This window comes from Ornithodoros turicata, chromosome 1 (assembly GCF_037126465.1).
Source record: "Ornithodoros turicata isolate Travis chromosome 1, ASM3712646v1, whole genome shotgun sequence".
In the NCBI taxonomy this organism is placed as follows: domain Eukaryota; kingdom Metazoa; phylum Arthropoda; class Arachnida; order Ixodida; family Argasidae; genus Ornithodoros; species Ornithodoros turicata.
The window spans coordinates 35202853-35219842 of record NC_088201.1 but is presented as its reverse complement, the minus strand read 5'-3'; the positions used below and the strand labels follow the sequence as shown (position 1 = coordinate 35219842).

The 16990-nt window shown below is 44.2% G+C and overlaps 1 long non-coding RNA gene across 2 annotated transcripts in view; it reads right to left on the bottom strand.

Annotated features, from left to right (window-relative positions):
- Positions 1 to 16590, bottom strand: part of LOC135377981 (uncharacterized) — a 37192-nt gene extending 20602 nt beyond the window's left edge. Inside the window, exons 1-4 of one of the 2 annotated variants that reach the window (XR_010418233.1) lie at positions 16535 to 16590; positions 16438 to 16467; positions 11105 to 11261; positions 2202 to 2332 (exon numbers count right to left, since the gene is read on the bottom strand). This is a non-coding gene — a long non-coding RNA (uncharacterized LOC135377981). The remainder of the gene's footprint in view (positions 1 to 2201; positions 2333 to 11104; positions 11262 to 16437; positions 16468 to 16534) is intronic. The other variant, XR_010418232.1, reaches the window with a different exon arrangement.
- Between the last annotated feature and the right edge of the window lie 400 nt (positions 16591 to 16990).

Sequence of the window (16990 nt, the reverse complement as noted above, 5' to 3'; positions counted from 1 at the left end):
AGAAACGTCGTGCTCATACCCGGTTACAAGAACAGATTTTTACTATTTTGAAATGTTTTCTGTGAATAAAATTTGAAAATCTCTCATTATTTAATGAACGATCTAAAAATTAGGAAATTCGAAATTGAATGATGCGTACCTTAAAGATGATACATCACTCAAGAGTGTAAACTTTGTCTCAAAGTCTCATTAGGACCATCTCTGAAAAGTCTTTCCGGTTTTTCATGAAATATGGTTCGGCCTCTGGAGAACCGCACCATTGTTACCTAAAACTTCTTTTAAAAAATTCTAACCGCACGGTTCCTAGTGTATCACAATTCTTTAGCATCGTTGGCTCGTAGTAATCGTAATCTTCCGTAATCTGGGCTAATAAGGCTTCTAACAGTACCAACCCCACTGCAGCAATGTGGACAGCATGTACGTATAGCCTTCGGTTAGCAGTATCCTTTCCGTGTCATTTCAGCGAGTCTTCAGTTATTGTGGCAGGGTGTGTTCACAACCATTGTCCTTTGAACGACAGTTTCTAGTTGCGACCAGTTGTGACATTTGCAATGTAACGACTCCTAGAGCAGCTATTAGAGAGCGTTTTAGTGCATCGTACGCGATCGCCTTTGCGAAGGGATAGCGTGGTAGTTCTGCGCACTGCGCGAAGCTACCTATATGTTTTGAGCCTGCGCAGAACCACCAACGCTAACCCTTACGTACGTAAAGGCGATAGCGTACGATGCACTAAAACTCTCTATTAACTGCACTTCGCTTCCGTGGGAAAGGAACCTCCAACGTCTATAATGCATCACTTCACGTTTCGTGACCTCATGGAAGCAAATTGCAAACAATTTTAGACCTGAAGTTAGGAAGTGAAATACCGACAGCGTTCACGCTGTCTCGGGACATATCGTTGTAGCCTGTAAATATACGAACACCCGTTTCGACAGTTGCCTTCCTCTGTGTGCAAACAATTCCTAGTGATTACTCACTATGTGTAAAAAGACAATCGTGACATTTTTGGGGAAGAAATAATTGCTGCGGCACCATTCCAACAGGAATGCCCACTGGAAAGTGGCTCGGTTGACCAGCGAGCAAACCGCCGCCTTTCGCATTCCATCCTTTTTAATAACCGTGGGGCCCGAAGGCTACCAAACAAGAAGCAGTGAGCCGTTCGGAACGCGCCAACGAGTGAGTGAAATTATTACGCCTCCCCCACAAGATCCAGGTGGTCAGCACTTTCCCAGCAAAAGTCAACCTACTTTGTTCCGAGCAGGGCGCTTGTAATTAGACTCTGTTAATGATGGAATTTAATAAATTTGCCGCGGGAAAACCAACCAACCCCGCCACACACTCCCCGTGTGTAATAATGCTCCCGCGACCCTTACAGAACTGCCGCGGACCGCGGAATGTTCCCCTTCGGGCAGCGGGACGCAGCCTTTGGCAACAAAAACGTTTGCCGCAATTAGCCGGACCGGGAGGTGCTGCGGGGGAGCCCTCCGTCCATTAATTTGTTTGTTAATTAATTTCACATAAATAACGTGCCGCCGTTTACCTCTCTCCCTCTTCTTCTTCTTCGCACATGCAGTGTTCCAGCGTGCGAGGCTATAGTGCGGAGGGGACCGCCTGGAATGGGGTTAATTGAAAAGTGGACCTGGGACTCGCAGATCATCTCGAGAGCCTGCTACTCGTGTGCAGTCCTGCTCGTAAAAGTGAGGTTTACTGCGTTTACTTGTTGGCTTACTCTGGGCGTTGTATCATTGTTCTGTTTTATGGGTTTAATAGTGCTCTCTTAACTAGATGTGTTTCTTATTACGGCATCCTTCCTTCCTTCCTTCTTATTTTTTTTTCTTTTGCCCTATGTTTTCCTTTCTCTCCCCCACCCCCACCCCCACCCCCTTTGCCGTATCCTTTTATTTCTACGTTCGCCCACACACAGTAACGAATGCATACGAAGAACATCTAAATTCGATGCATGAGTTATCCCTGACCCCTATTAACGTGCATATACTAAGCGGCACAAGGTGTCTAGTCGTTTGACTATACTTATCAATAAGAGTGTAGAGTAAATGGAGTAAATTCGTAAGCACACCACGTAGAAAATAGGTAGCAACTGCCTCAATTAGCATTACAGCAATACAATCCTCCATAGTACAGTTCACATGGAATTCATGACAGCAAAGACCTCAGTCTCTAAGTCAAGATAAATAGCTTACCTTTCTAATTATCAGTTCACAATAGGTGAACCCAGTGTGACGTAAAGGCAGGAACTACGATGTGTACGGGCGTGTATTTGAGGCGGCAGTGACTCCTCTTCTCAATACCCGCATTTCTCCTCTTGGTCCTGCTAAGCGAGAGGCAGTGAAAAATGTTCCAGAATATAGGAGCAAAAATTCTAGACCACCCCGCTATTGCGTTCCCCGTTGAATAACAGGATTAGTTGGGTCTTTCTGTGCGTCGTCTCGTCTTTGTTTCTGAACACTGCTTCATGCACGCACCACCCTCTTCCGGGTTAAGGCTTCAGAGTTAGGGCGTATCTGGAACCCATTGAATTTTTATGGAACACTTATCACCGATCACGCGGATCGCACTGTTACAAAACTTTCTCCTTTTTTGTTCCTTTTTGAACTTCGCCTTCTTCTTTATAATGCTACTTTTATATTCTTTTTCGGTTTCCTGTCGGGAGTTGTTCAATGAAGTGGAGGGGGAGCGACTGCTTCGGAGGGCGATCTCCTTTTCGTTTTCTTTTTACTGCGTGTTCCTACCTTCCGATTTTTGGTATCGTGATATCCGGAATTCCTTGGTCTATACGCTTCCAGAATAGAGTTGCGTGTGGTTTTATGTAGTGAGCATTAGTTCTCTCGAGTATCAAAGCGACTGGTATTACTGCTTTAAGTAATCAGTTCTGTTATAGCCCAACTCGATTCTGCTCACAATAGGGCGTTGAACACTTCTGGAATGTCAAATGTGCGGTTCGGAAAGGAGCGAAAATTCTTCCTACGTAATATTGAGGGTCACCTGCCTAACGAAATGTACGTTAGGTCGGCTGAAGACAACGGTCCTGTTTGCGTTGTCCATTAATAGGAAAGGTTACAGCAGGTCCTTGGAGTTTTATGGTCCTGCTTGGTCTCTGGGTCAACTCATCGTTACAGCGTTTGACCATCGAAGCTCTTGGACCCCTACGGAAACGGGATTGGCTTCGCAGCTCTAACTGTGTCATATGATATTGTCAATGCTGCCGCGGTGCGTTTGAATCTATCGATCTATCATGCCAAAGGGACAACTCTTTCATTTTGATGCACCTGTCTCATCTGGGAACAGAAACAACCAATGTTGTCATTGTCAACAACCAATGTTGGGTAACAGGTCCTATTGTGTCGTGACCAACCTCTCTGCATATAGTTTTTTGCATATCCCCTGGTTAGCATCGCCGCCACATTTTTCTTGTTTCAGTCCTTGTCGTTTTTACATTAAAATAACGGCACGGGCATGGTGGACCTGCACGTACTAACAAATTTCTGCTAGGAGGTGAAAAAGTGCGTAGCTTCTGACATCAAGCAATCCTTGTGCTGTGGAAGAGGGTGCCGAGCACCGTGCATTATAGCTTTTATTAGAGAGTTTTAGCAGACCGTTGATAACGCGGATTGCGTCGAACGGTATCAACCGGAACCAATCAGTGGATAAGATTCTCAGTCACGCACAACTGCGATTGGTTCCGATAGGCACGATAACCTTATCAACGATATACTAAACCTCACTATTGTCTGACAAGCTTGTACGTTACTTGTCACAGTAATAACGCTTCGTTGCGAGGCCCTACCAAATAAAGAGAAAAAGTTCGTGTATTCAAACGTGCAGTAGGTACCATTTTTCATTGACTTCGTTCAACCGCGGTAAAAAACCCATGTCTCGTTACCATCTATTTATTGTTCTTGTTGATATTCAACCCGAAGTTGTATTCTTGCGACCAATAAATTTTATATTATTTACCAAATCAGCAACTGCGTTACGTAGAAGGCAAGAAGAGCTTCGGATCCAGCGAACCAAAATGTTGCACCTCCGAGTTCACCAGTCTAGACTCAATGTCCAGGAAGTAATTCCGTTTTAAATATACGCGCTCGGTCCTTCGCGCTGTCTCTCGAAAAAGAAGAAAAACAAAACAAAAAAACTCTAGGGACCATTGGTGGAGCGGAGTGTCTGCGTGAAGCGTAGCTCGTGCCAAATGTCTGTCAGGCGTGCAAGCAACAGCGGCAGTCGACTATGACTTAACGCGTGGCATATCGAAAGTGCCAAGAAACGCAGCGTGTGACACGTGCCTGGGACGCTGTCTATTATACAAGCCACTTCGGGAGGCGCGTTACTTATTGTTTGCTTCTATTTTCCTGACTCGACGTCAATATTGTGTGGTGTATCACGTATTCTCCAAGCGAATAATGAGCGTGGTTGATTAGGGACGCGTCGACGCGACCTGGTTGGTCGTGCTGAGGAAAACGTCTCTTAGAGTAATAGCATACTCATGTCGGAGATTGGTCGTTTTGTGCAGCTGGTATGATTTCGTCTTGTCCTCACTGTAAAGGAGCAATGTATATAGATCCGCAGACCAGCAACGTAACCAGAAAAATATTTCGGGAGACGATGTGCGGAAACACGACATGGAGAAGGTTTTCACGTTCGTATTTACTTCTTCCAAATGCACTGCTAAAGGTATGTTTTTTTTTGTTTTTTTTTTGTTTTTTTTTTGGGGGGGGGGGGGGTGCGAACCCTCGAAACTCGACTCCCTTGGCTGAAGCAGACTAGTCCCACTCGTAAGTATTCCAGCAACGACTATCTGCATTTCATATTAATCAAATTCATTTCATTAAGGACAACAGAGAATTCAAGTATAAACGGTGGATCATATTGTGTGTATTGTTTGTTCTACGCTGCCTGTGACTATAGCCAGAAAGGATGAAGGGTGAAGGGTTGGAGGTGAGGTAAGTACAGGATGAATAAGTACGATGTGCACTGTGGATGAGGGGTACGTTAGGCGCAAGTCCCGTTGCCTGCCAACAACGCATAACACGCATAACATGCTCCTCGATAACCATGATCTCGAATGTCATCAATCTCTCACCTGATTACACTCTAAAAACAGAACTTCACCACATAGCACGGTGCAGGCCAACCATTGCACAGAATGATACCTTTATCATTCCCGAGCTGTGGAAAGCGCGGGGTGAACTGCATAAGTGTTCCAAAGAGGCGTACGCCTCCCGTTTCTAACCAATCAGGAGGCAGAACGATGTCATTCGGGATGGTGATTAGCTAAGAGCGTGCTATTAGGTGAAGATCTGTTTTTAGAGTGTACTTCAAAACAGGAGGTATGAGCCTTTTTTGTGACACTTATGTAGTTATATCAATTGTCATCTAAAGCTTACCGCATATCAGGAGTGACAACGGTATCATTCTGTGCAATGATTGGCCTTCAGCGTGTTATGCGGTGAAGCTTTGTTTTTAGAGTGCTTAGGGGGGGGGGGCGAAATAGCCCGCCGTTGCTGGCCACACACGAGTGGGCATCGTCACGACTATAGCAAAAAAAGAAAAACATGAAGACGGGGGAAGATGAGAGTGCAGCACTCCACCGCATGACATGGCCTACGCCAACCATTCCGCCAAATGATTCATTTATATCGATTCTGATTTGAAGAGATAGCAGGGCGGACGCCTTCTGTGACAATTAACGTAACTGGTGCAAGTGATGTGGAGTTGCGGGCCTCAGTCTAGTGAAACCAAAATCTCCATTTGATTTTTCTGAAAATCAAATCAAATCAACATAACTGCACAACTGTCACAAGAAGGCGTACGCCTCCCATTTTCAACAAATCAGGAAATAGTACGACATCATTCGGAATGACGGTTGGTTCTGAGCATGTGCGGCGAAGTTCTGTTTTAGAGTGTACATTTATGGCTTTTAATTTATAATATATTATTATACATTATTATATATTATTATTATTTATTATATATTCTTTGTTATATATTTGTTTATCCTGTCGACTGCGCCTATGTAATATAACAGCTCGGTATAGAGATCATGTAGTTTATTCCATACGTGACATTTCTCATCGTACTCTACATAATTTAAGGAGAGCGTTGGGCGTACGCCTTCACGTGATAATTAACATGTAGCCAAGTTGGCACAAAATGGGGTACGCTGTCCATTTTCAACAAAATCGGATGAAGGAACGCCCTTATTCAGAATGCACTCTAAAAACAGAACTTCACCACATCACACAGTGTACATTTAGTGTACCTGCTTGGGCCGGGGATAGGACTGCAGTATTTTTAAATAAAAAATAAAACACGCACATAGCCAACCACCATCCCGTGGGCATCGTTCTCTCCCGTGGCTTGTTGAAAACGAAAGGTAAACGCCTTTTTGTGTCACTTGTGCGTCTATGTTAATTGTCACAAAATGGCGTATGCCCCGTGCTTTCCACAAACGAAGAGTGATAACGATATCAATCTGTGCAATGGTTGGCCTTCAGCGTGTCACGCAGTGAAGTTCTGTCAGACATATGTCGGCACATTTCCCTGAGAAGTCGGCCCAGGACGCACGTTCCCCCCAGAGCGTTACTCGTGACGCCGCCCACCTCTGTGAGTACGGCAATGGCTACCTCTCACAAGCACCACAACCACCACCACCATCTGCCTTATGAGTGTGGTGGCTGGATAATGATGTGTTATGAGGTGAGGTTTCGCTTTTTAAACGTCTGCCAGCATAATAATCTAATGGCGTAGCCAGTCTTCTTTTTTGCGTCAGGTTAAAACTTGAGGTGAAAGCAAAATTAAGCACTATATCTTGATCAAAACCCTCCATCAAGTATTCAGGAGCTCCATACTCCCAGATGCCACTGAGCCCCGCAGCGACACGTACTTATTTTTCCTTGGTCCCGCTCGTCCACTGATATAGTTAAACAACCCTTCTCATTGAATAAAGCCCATCCCAGAGGCCAGACTAACGAAAGGACAAACAGGCAAACGACGGAGGGACATTTACTTAAAGACCGCTGTTGTTCCTTGCCATGCCTCGAGGGACGTCCCGACGACCACCCCGGAATACCCCCGGGTTAACGGCACCGTTGCGGCTGCGATTGGTATCGATATCAATGGACCTATGGAGACTCCTCTCTGTTTGTGTAATTTCACTGTCCTAGAGTTACGCTCCTTCCATGGAACTTCACTGCTAAATACTCGTAGAAACAGGATCGAAACTAGGATGGGAAAGAAGATAAGGTTTTATGCGGTCTGTCATTTCGATGCGAGAGAAGCGAGGATGAAGAGTGGCGGAGTATGGAACATTCAGTGTAAAGCGGGAGCAACTTTGTTGAGGGTTGCTTACGACAGCTTCGCGCGATATGTTTTTAAGCATCTAAAAGTAACATTACTTCGCGTATTACAATAAAATTCAACATTTTTTATGTGAAGCATTTCCTACTGACGACACGCTTGCGCTTTTCTCCTACAACCGTCTTGTTCAAGTTGTTGCGCCAGAAAACATCAAATCAATCAATCAGTCTTGTTCAATACCTGCATATATATTAGGGATGTGCCAACCGAATCTGCGAATCCTCGAATCCTATAGGCAAGGATTCGAGATTCGCGAATCCGAATCGCATTGCCCAAAACTGCGAATCGAATCCTTCGAATCCACCAACTACGTTTGTTTGCTTCTTTTTAAAATCTCCGCCTTCAAGCCTGCTTGGCCGGCGGCCCCCGGGGCGCGACAAAACCACAACATAAAGCTCCGATATTTAAAGTTTAAAAGTAACACGGTTTTGCTTTGATTGTTTCTTAGTTTTACGGAGGGAATTCAGACTCCTGAGTTTGTATTTCCTGTAGTCGATGAACAACATGTTAAATAAGTTACACTTAAAAGAAGTATATGCCCAGGCAGCACAAGATGTTGCAAATGTGTTGCATCAATGTTACCTCAACGTTGAAGTGTTGCAGCGGTGTTTCATGCCCACATTTGTCGTTGTAGCAATGTCCTTGCTTCAATGTTCATGCTATGTCTCAAAGATTGCGTAAAGCTAACATTGCGGTGATGTTACTGAAGCAATGTTGAATATGTTACACTCGGATAATGTGGCGTACATTTACATCGTTGATGCAATGTTTAGCAAGCAATGTCAATGCTATGTTGCAATTGCATTTCTTCCAAAACGCTTAATCAGCAACGTAAATTCAACGTTTGTGCAATATCTTTATTTCAATGTTTTTGCCGTATTTCAAAAGATGCGTAGAGGTAACAGTGTGATTGTGTTTCCGAAGCAATGTGCGTGTGCCATACACTTGAAGAAATGTCGCAGTTACATTGCTGATGTGGTGTTTGGCAACCAATTTTAATACAATGTTGCAATAGCATTGCTCACAAAACAGTGCATCAGCGACCTAATCTTAATGTTGCAGCACTATCAATATAATATGTGTCTGCTGTATTTCGAAGGATGCGTAGATCTAACAGTGTGATTCTCTTGCGAGAGCAATGGTGCATATGGTACATTGAGGAAACGTCGCAGCTTAGAAATGTTACATCTAGGCTACGTCTGAAACATTGCAGCAACATCGAAACAAACATATAGCTGCAATTTTACACGTTTTGCAAGCAGCATTTCCGAGGCACTTGCTCCGAGTGCTCCAGTAACACAATGTTTGCACGATCTTGTTCTATCTGTAATAGGCGATTTCAGATATTGCCCTTGTGCTCCGCACGGGGGCCCTCCGTCGCCCAAGTCACGCGCATCACGCAATGCGTCATGGGAAATGGTTTGCATTTGTGCTTGCCTGCCTGTTGCTCGAAGGAAGGAGGGAAAACCGAAACCGTTTGCGCTCTTCTTCTTCTGTCTGACTCATAAAAACTAAATTCCAAGGTGCAGTGGGGCATTCGCAACACGGCGCTCTCTGGCGTGCCATCCATACAATTTCTGAAATCGTCTATTCCCACCAATAAACAATGAATGAAATCTTCGGAACTTCCTGTGACGTTCACCCGTCATTTATCAGTTTGTTTTTGACGACGTGTTCAAATGTTGCGGCAAGGTTTCAAGCACAAATGGAATGTTACCACAATGCCTCTAGTTCAATGTTGGTGCAGATTTTGAGACGATGCATTTTAGAAACATTACGATTATGTTGCTCAGGCAATGTTTCACGTGCTGCAGTGAGGTAACATTACAATTAGTATGACCATTATGGGGAGAATTAATTCAGACTGTGAGAGACATATTCTGGGACGCACTATGGGAGATGACTGTGGACAGAAGGATCGAGAAGAGGGCAACATAATCTCAAAGAAAATTAATCTGACTGAGAATTAATTACAATCCATTCTTACGCACATGTGAATACGCGCTGACCCTCGATGTGGCGTTCTTCCATAGCATCAGTGCGACCACAGCCCTTGAGCCATCGCGTGGCATAGTGGCAAGAATGATCGCCTTCCGTGCAAAGGCTGGGAGGTAACACGGGTTCGAATCCTGACTGTGCTGTCTGCGGATTCCCCAGAGCTTGCCGGTAGGCTTTCCAGACGAATGTCGGCATTGAATATGTAAGCATACTTTGTTCACTTGCACATATGTCACCAAGACTGTAGTGCTCCTCTGACGTTGCTACACTATAAAATAACTAGTCATTGGCAGCGTTGCATCAACATTGCAATATCACATTTTTTGCAATGTTGTTTCTGTAATATTGCTGCAAAATAACGAAGCCGGTGTTTAGCATTATCACATCAGCATTGCAATGTCACATTTTTGCAATGTTGTTTCAATAACATCGTTGCAGCATAACGAAGGCTGTCATTTAGCAACATAACATCAATATTGCGTGGCAATATTGGTGCAATGTCACTGCAACAATTTGTGCTGACTTGGTGGGTATGTCTTCTCCCGAAATTTGTTTAAACAAAGATATCAAATTCTGTCTCAAAACACTTTTCATTAGAAGAGTTTTTCCCTGGCTTTTAAAACTTTTCTTAAAGAAAGGATTCGTAAGATTCGTGGATTCGCAGAACCGTCGTTGGATTCGGATTCGATAAATTCTGGATTCATCCCATCTCTAATATATATTCTATCTACAGCGTAGCGTAGCTGTAGATGCAATAGAGAACAATCGGAAGCAGAGACGATAATACTGTTATCGCTTGCCATAGTTCAGCTCATACTAGTGGGCATAGATTGAGAAGTTACCCGTCAAAGAGAACTCGTTACAAGTTACCATGTGCAAAATGTAACTAAGTTAATAACGAAGTTCTTCAGCCTGAAATGTAACTCGCAGTTACTGAGTTACATAAAAAAAGAACGAGTTACTTCCAAGTTACTTGGAAGTTGGGACACAAAATGGCATTACGAATGTGCAGCGCGCGTGAGCAGTTGAGTTAGACCTTGAGTTGCCTGCCGATGAGTGCAACACGCTTAGATCGTTTTCGTTTATGTCCAACAATAGACCTCTCCCTGTTTGTAAACAAATGACGTCATAGTGTTCGACAGCGCTACAAATTTGGTAGAATTGAACTACGCTCGAAGCTAGAGGTGAACAAGGTCGCGCCCGAAAGCCACGGTCTTGAGGGGATTACGATATGGTCCCTTAAAGGGACGCGACCCTCGGTCCTGCTTTTCTTTCAATGGGAGGCAGCGAACAAGTGCCCGTTCGTGGAACCCAGCCCTCTCCTTCTGATTTGTTTCGGTTCAGTCTGTCTACCAATGTCATGATGACGTTTCTCTGGTAGAGGTCTATTCGAACGCTTTACATCTTACTCCCTGTGGGCGCACAATGGTTCAGCTTCATTTCAATGGCAGCGGTTCTTACTTCCTGAATAAAATACTGTCATTGATTGAATATCACGTTTTATGGGAAAAAATGCATTGAAGGAACCGGAGAGAAAGCAAGAAAATATGTGGATGTGAGTGAAAAGCGAGTTAAAAGTAACTTGGAACTGAACTTAAGTTACTTTGGCAAAGTTACCTGAAAAAGGAACGAGTTCCTCTGAAAGTTACCACGGCGCAAAAGTACCGAGTTAAGTTACAAGTTACCAAAAAAGGAACTTAGTTACAGTAACGAGTTACTTGTAACGAGTTACCTCGAACTCTGCTAGTGGGCGACTCCACGACTCCGAAGATGGGGATGATGTTGATAAATGAGGATGAACGGGGCGGGGATGTTTGGGACGGTGCCCTGGCTCCAGACTGTTGAGGCTTGTCTTTTCATAGCGTTATTCTCTCTACATGCACCGGCCTCTGTGGATCAGAATGAAAAAAAAAATCTCGGTGGATCAGTTGGTAGCGTATCCGTGCATACTGATTCCAAGGTTGCACACTCTTAGAAATGGACTTCACCGCATAGCACGCTCGTAGTCAACCATCATCTCGAATGATATCGTTATCTGCCCTGATTTGTTGAAAACTGGAGGCGTGCGCCTTTCTTGTGACAATTACGAACAGCATAAGTGTCACAAAAAGGCGTACGCCTCCCGTTTTCAACAAATCAGGGCATATAACGATATCATTCGAGATTATGGTTGGCTAGGAGCGTGCTTTGTGGTGAAGTACATTTTTAAGAGTATAGCTGATTACATTATATCATTCAATCATTTTTATCGATCTCTACTCTTGTAATGTTCACAAATGTCCAACAGCTCATGATTACGTTCATTTTTAAGAGTGCAGCTTCGAACTCGTATGAGGACGCCAGCAAATAATACAGTTGTCTTCCGACGTTAAATACGCTGTTCCGTGTGGTGAGATTTGGGCGCACGTAAAAGAAACCTCGGGTGGCTAAGACAAATCCACGGACAGACCACTGTGGTGTCACTTGTGATTGGAAGACAGAGGGGGGCGTACGCTTTTCTGTGGAAATTTTCATATATCCAAGCTGCCACAAAGAGCACAGCGTGCTATGCGGTGAAGTGCTGTTTTTAGAGTGTAGTTGTCTCGTGACGTAAAACCACGAATTATTTATTTTGATTTATTAAAATTTATTCTTAATTATGTGCAGCCGACTGGCTTTGAACGTGCTATGTGGTCCAGTTTTACGTTACGCTGTTCACGAGATGATCGTTCCAAAAATATGTATTCTACGTTAAACATCTTCATACGAAGTTTTCAATGTTAGCCTACATAATGGACGGGGCTTAGGAAGGTCTCGGTAGGGAGGTCTCAACAAAAGTAACGCGAAAGATTTGTAAAACATGTTTTCACTGCCGCAATCCAAACTGCAAGCATCTTGCACTTTCAGCGCCATTAAGCGGCAGCTGGGGCATTCGTTTCCTGTACGGATTTTCAGCGAAATTGATTAACTTAAAAGATACAAGTTATGGTAATAAATGGCATCGGTGAACTCATGTTATACACTCTGAAGACAGGACTTCACTGCATAGCAGGCTGTGATGCAAACCAGCGCTACGAATGATAGGGCTATCGCTTCTGATTCGAAGGGAGAGGAGGGGCGTACGCCTTTTTGTATCCATCATGATATATCCAAATAGACGCAAAAGGGTGTACGCCGCTCCCCCCTCTCTCTCTCTCTTCGAATTAGAAGCGATAACCCTGTCATTCGTTGCAATGGTTGGCGTACAGCGTGCTATGCAGTGAAGCTCTGTTTTTAGAGTGTACTACACGGCTGCGCGCTTTTCTTCCCCCCTTTACGTTTACGCTCTGTCGCAGCGTCTCGCGATTCACCAAATTACCAAGGGAATGTGGTTGAATATTGTATCAAGATGTGATGTGGTGTGATGTGGTAAAGAAAAAAATAGGGATCACCTCAAGAAAATCGTTAAAATGGAGCTGTTGCGTAAATTGTAGAGACTGAACGAACGACTCCTCATTTTTTTTCTTCTTCTTCCTCTATCACATTACATCGCAACTTTCTTAAAAACAAACTTCACCTCATAGCACGCTCCTACACTCTAAAAACATAACTTCACCGCATAGCACGTAGTGCGCCAATCATTGCCGCGAACGATATGGTTATCTGTTTTGATTCGAGGAGAGAGGGAGTCGTACGCATTTTTGTGGCAATTACCATATATCCAAATTGCCACAAAAAGGCGTGCGCCCCCTCTCTCCTCGAATCAGATGCGATAACCCTATAATTCGTGGCAATGGTTGGCGCACAGCGTGCTATGCGGTGAAGCTCTGTTTTTAGAGTGTAGCTAACCATCATCCCGAATGATATTGTACTCGCCCCTGATTTGTTGAAAACGGGAAGCGTACGCGTTTTTTGCACCAATTACGTGTACCTCTCTCGTTTTCAACAACCCAGGGGCGAAAACAATGTCATTCAGGATTATGGTTGTCTAGGAGCGTGCTATGAGGTGAAGTTCGTTTTTAAGAGTGTAGGACAACACAACGTTTAAACCCCATCAAGCAATCGTCTGAAAGACGGCAGTTGACGAAAAGTCAGCGAGTGCGGGACTCGAACCCCGTCCCGGCTTCCAATCCCGCACTGGGTGCGAGACCCGCCACCGGCACTTCTCGGCAGCTACTCGCGATTTCAGTTTAGGTGCCCATGTTCCAAAGCACCGTGCGCACCTTAAACCAAGAGCGTCGTTTCTGTTCGGTGCATGCGCACGTGCGACGACGCTATCTTTATTCTACTTTATTTTTTGGAAAGGGGTACCCAAAGCGCTTGGGTCCCAAGTACTGAAACTATATTATCTGCTGTTCTTTCCGCATGGAAAGCCAGTAGGAGCAAGAAAGCAAAGATGACTTAGCTTGTTCCACGATACAGCTCTGTTTTAGTACAGACTTGTTTCTGTGTTTGGTTCTTGTTTGTCCGGCAGTTGTGCCTTCAATAGTGAGCTTTAATGTATCGTACGCTATCACCTTTGCGTACGTAAGGGACAGCGTTGGTGGTTCTGCGCACGCGCGAAACACAAAGAGAGCTTCGCGCTGTGCGCAGAACCACCACGCTATCCCTTACGTATACGCAAAGCCGATAGCGTACGATGCAGTAAAACTCTCTAATATTTGTGTAGACATAACGGTTCCCTGTTCTCCAAACCCCAGCAATCAGTCAGGAATCAGGAGTCAGTACGTCGAGCGTTACGCAGTCAAGCTTCCGTTTGGACGATAGCAGTGGGGGTTTTATTTTGGGCAAGAATCATTCGAGGACGCGAATATCATGGATGTTTCAAAGGTGAACGGTCCCATTAAGGGAGCGTTAAGATGAAGGCGAACTTTAATTATGTCCCACACAACAAACGGCGAGGAAAGGTACCGTTATTTTTAGATGTTGGCTTCAACACGGCTCATATCTGATCGTGCAGGTTCTTTTGCGGCCTACGATAGTATCAAAGCGTCACCGCAGAACGAGTCCCGTTGGCGTCCTCTAGACCAAGTGTCGTAAAAAGGGGTACAAATAGATAATTACTAAAAGCTGCCAGCAAGTCGTCCTTTACCGTTTAACGGTACAAGTCATAAAGTCTCGAGACGTGTTATTTTGTTTCGCTCCTTTCGGTGGGATCTTTCGCATTTGCTGGACGCCAAGCCTGTGTCTGGGGTTACCACATGTGTTACCTTTATTCTTAGTCACCTTATGTCACCATGACGTGCTTTATATCGGCATAGAAACTTGTTTGGGCACATGAAACAACTGAATCTCAATTATAACTTGTGCGCAACCAATATATCGTTACAATAAGTCGTTGTCGAATGCATCCACTCTTGTGGGTGTATGCGGCCTCTTGAAAACATGGCTAGTTCGTAACAAAGCTGTTTTAAAATGTATTCAGTGAAAGATGTTTTCGTGATGAGCTCGTACGGCTTCAGGTCCCCTGTTAAGGGTGTGTCGCTATAGGATGATCTGTAATGCAGTGAAGAGCACCTTCTGTGCCTTTTAAGATTCGCGGGCCCTCTATGACTCTCAATGTCGTCTTCTTTATTTAAAGGTAAAAAGCATGCCCAAAAATTATCTGTATTTAGAAGTGCTAACTGTTACCTTTTGTTTCTTCTGAAGGAAGGCTACATGATCACCTCTAAAACTATCAAAATTACCTTTATATTAAGGGGACTGTTCCCTCTAAAATATACCTTTCCTCCTCTCTCATTTTTGTAGCCTTTATTTAGCAGGCTGTTTGTACCCTCTGAGATAATCCTTCCATATAGCTTATCCAAAATCTGTATACAGCTCCCGTTACACTCCACAATAACACTGAGCCTCGTCCCCAAGCACTATCAGAGCCATCTTTGCGGCGCTTGGCGAATATTATTTAGACAGGATCTTTGAGCTGGCAAGGTCCAGGGATCCTGTTTTTTAATGAATATTTCCCAAGCACTGTCAAGATGACTCTGATTGTGCTTGGGGACGAGACTCATTGTTGTTGTGCAGTGTAACGGGAGCTGTATACAGATTTTGGATATAAGCTGTACAAAAGGATTATCCCAGGCGACAGCTGTACAGTATGCTTCGAGAAAAAAAAAAACCGATTGACGAATAATTTGGCACCGGTGACCATTTCCTCAACCATTACCTCGTTGGTAAGTTCACTTGGCATACCGGCCAATGGATGGGCAGCGTGTACAGCTCACTAGTACAAAAATGCGCACTTTAAACTGGGAAATCGTGAAAACTTTGATACACGAAGGTTGCCAGATAGTACCTTCATTAAGGCGGTAGTAGTAGTCGGTACATAAATAATAAGTATTAAAATAATAAGCAGTAAAATAATCTATGACATTCTTAATGATTCTTTCGCGAGTGTGATAGAATGTGTTAACCATAACGAAGAGAAGTGGACGTCGATAACATTCTTCGTCTCTAAAAAAAAGAATGAATAGAGAGAATGTCGCTGTGCATGTTTTTAAGTGATGTGCCTGACCAATGGTCCTCTCACACAAATCTTCTAATTTTGAAATTTTTTTATACAAAAATAGTGAGCTCTAACACACACGCATCCATCAGCCCGTATAAACGTGGGGAGCTTACCGAAAGGATACTTTCCTCGTCTGTGGTCACTGGTGTCGAATTGTTCCGCCAGGGCATTTTTGTGAAGAATTCCGCTGCACACCGTGCTGTCAGCATTAGCCCCCTCGTTTGTTGGGACGACAATAAGAAAAGGCACAATTTAGTTGATTCACGAATATATTATCAAGTGATATACATGTACATATCACAAAATTGTGAAAACTACACAAAACTTGGATGGATGAACTGAAATGGATTACAATCACAGCCACAGACCTTTTGCGAGCTCCTACATTTAGAGGATGATATAGTCAAATATCATTCTATCACTAGCAACACAATGTCCTTTTGGCGTTGCCGGCTTTATCAACGTCCATAACGTAGCCAGGACACGGACAGTCGGCACTGCACATGCCACGGCGAATGCCGTTATATGTCTTTGTTTGTCACAGGCATGGCGTGGTGGCGTGGCGATGTCTTTCTCATCAACGCATAACGAGTAATGCTTACCTGGTAGCTGTGAGCGCGGTGTTGTAATTGCTAGAACAGGGGATAAACTGCTAGGTAAAAACTGTTTGCCAATTGATACGCGAAACAGGCAACTTACCGACAATTTTTCAAATGGTATTCATGGAGACGCGCACCACACGACTTCGCATAACGACAAATGCATGCATTGACAAGAAGACGAAGAGGGGAACTGGTGGGGTGGATCACGTGCGACGCGAGCTTCCGTTGTAGAAGTGACATCAAAATTGCTTCTATATTAAGGGGACACGATAGCACGGCGGCAACGCTGCGCCCCTGACCAAGCCGTCCCTGACCAAGCCGTCCCTTTGAGTTTGAAGTTAGTTACCTGGGTATAACTTAAAACTGGGTGTCACCTTAAGGAAATTGGTATGTCACTTCTGAATTACCGGTCACGGCATTTTCAGAGTAACTTTAAAGGGGACGACAATGAGATACATCCCATAGCTGCGATATGTTCGCTGGCATTGCGTTTGCACGTCTTTTAATAAGGCGTTTTGAAAGCACCTGTGCTTGTATGTGGTCTTGATCCGGT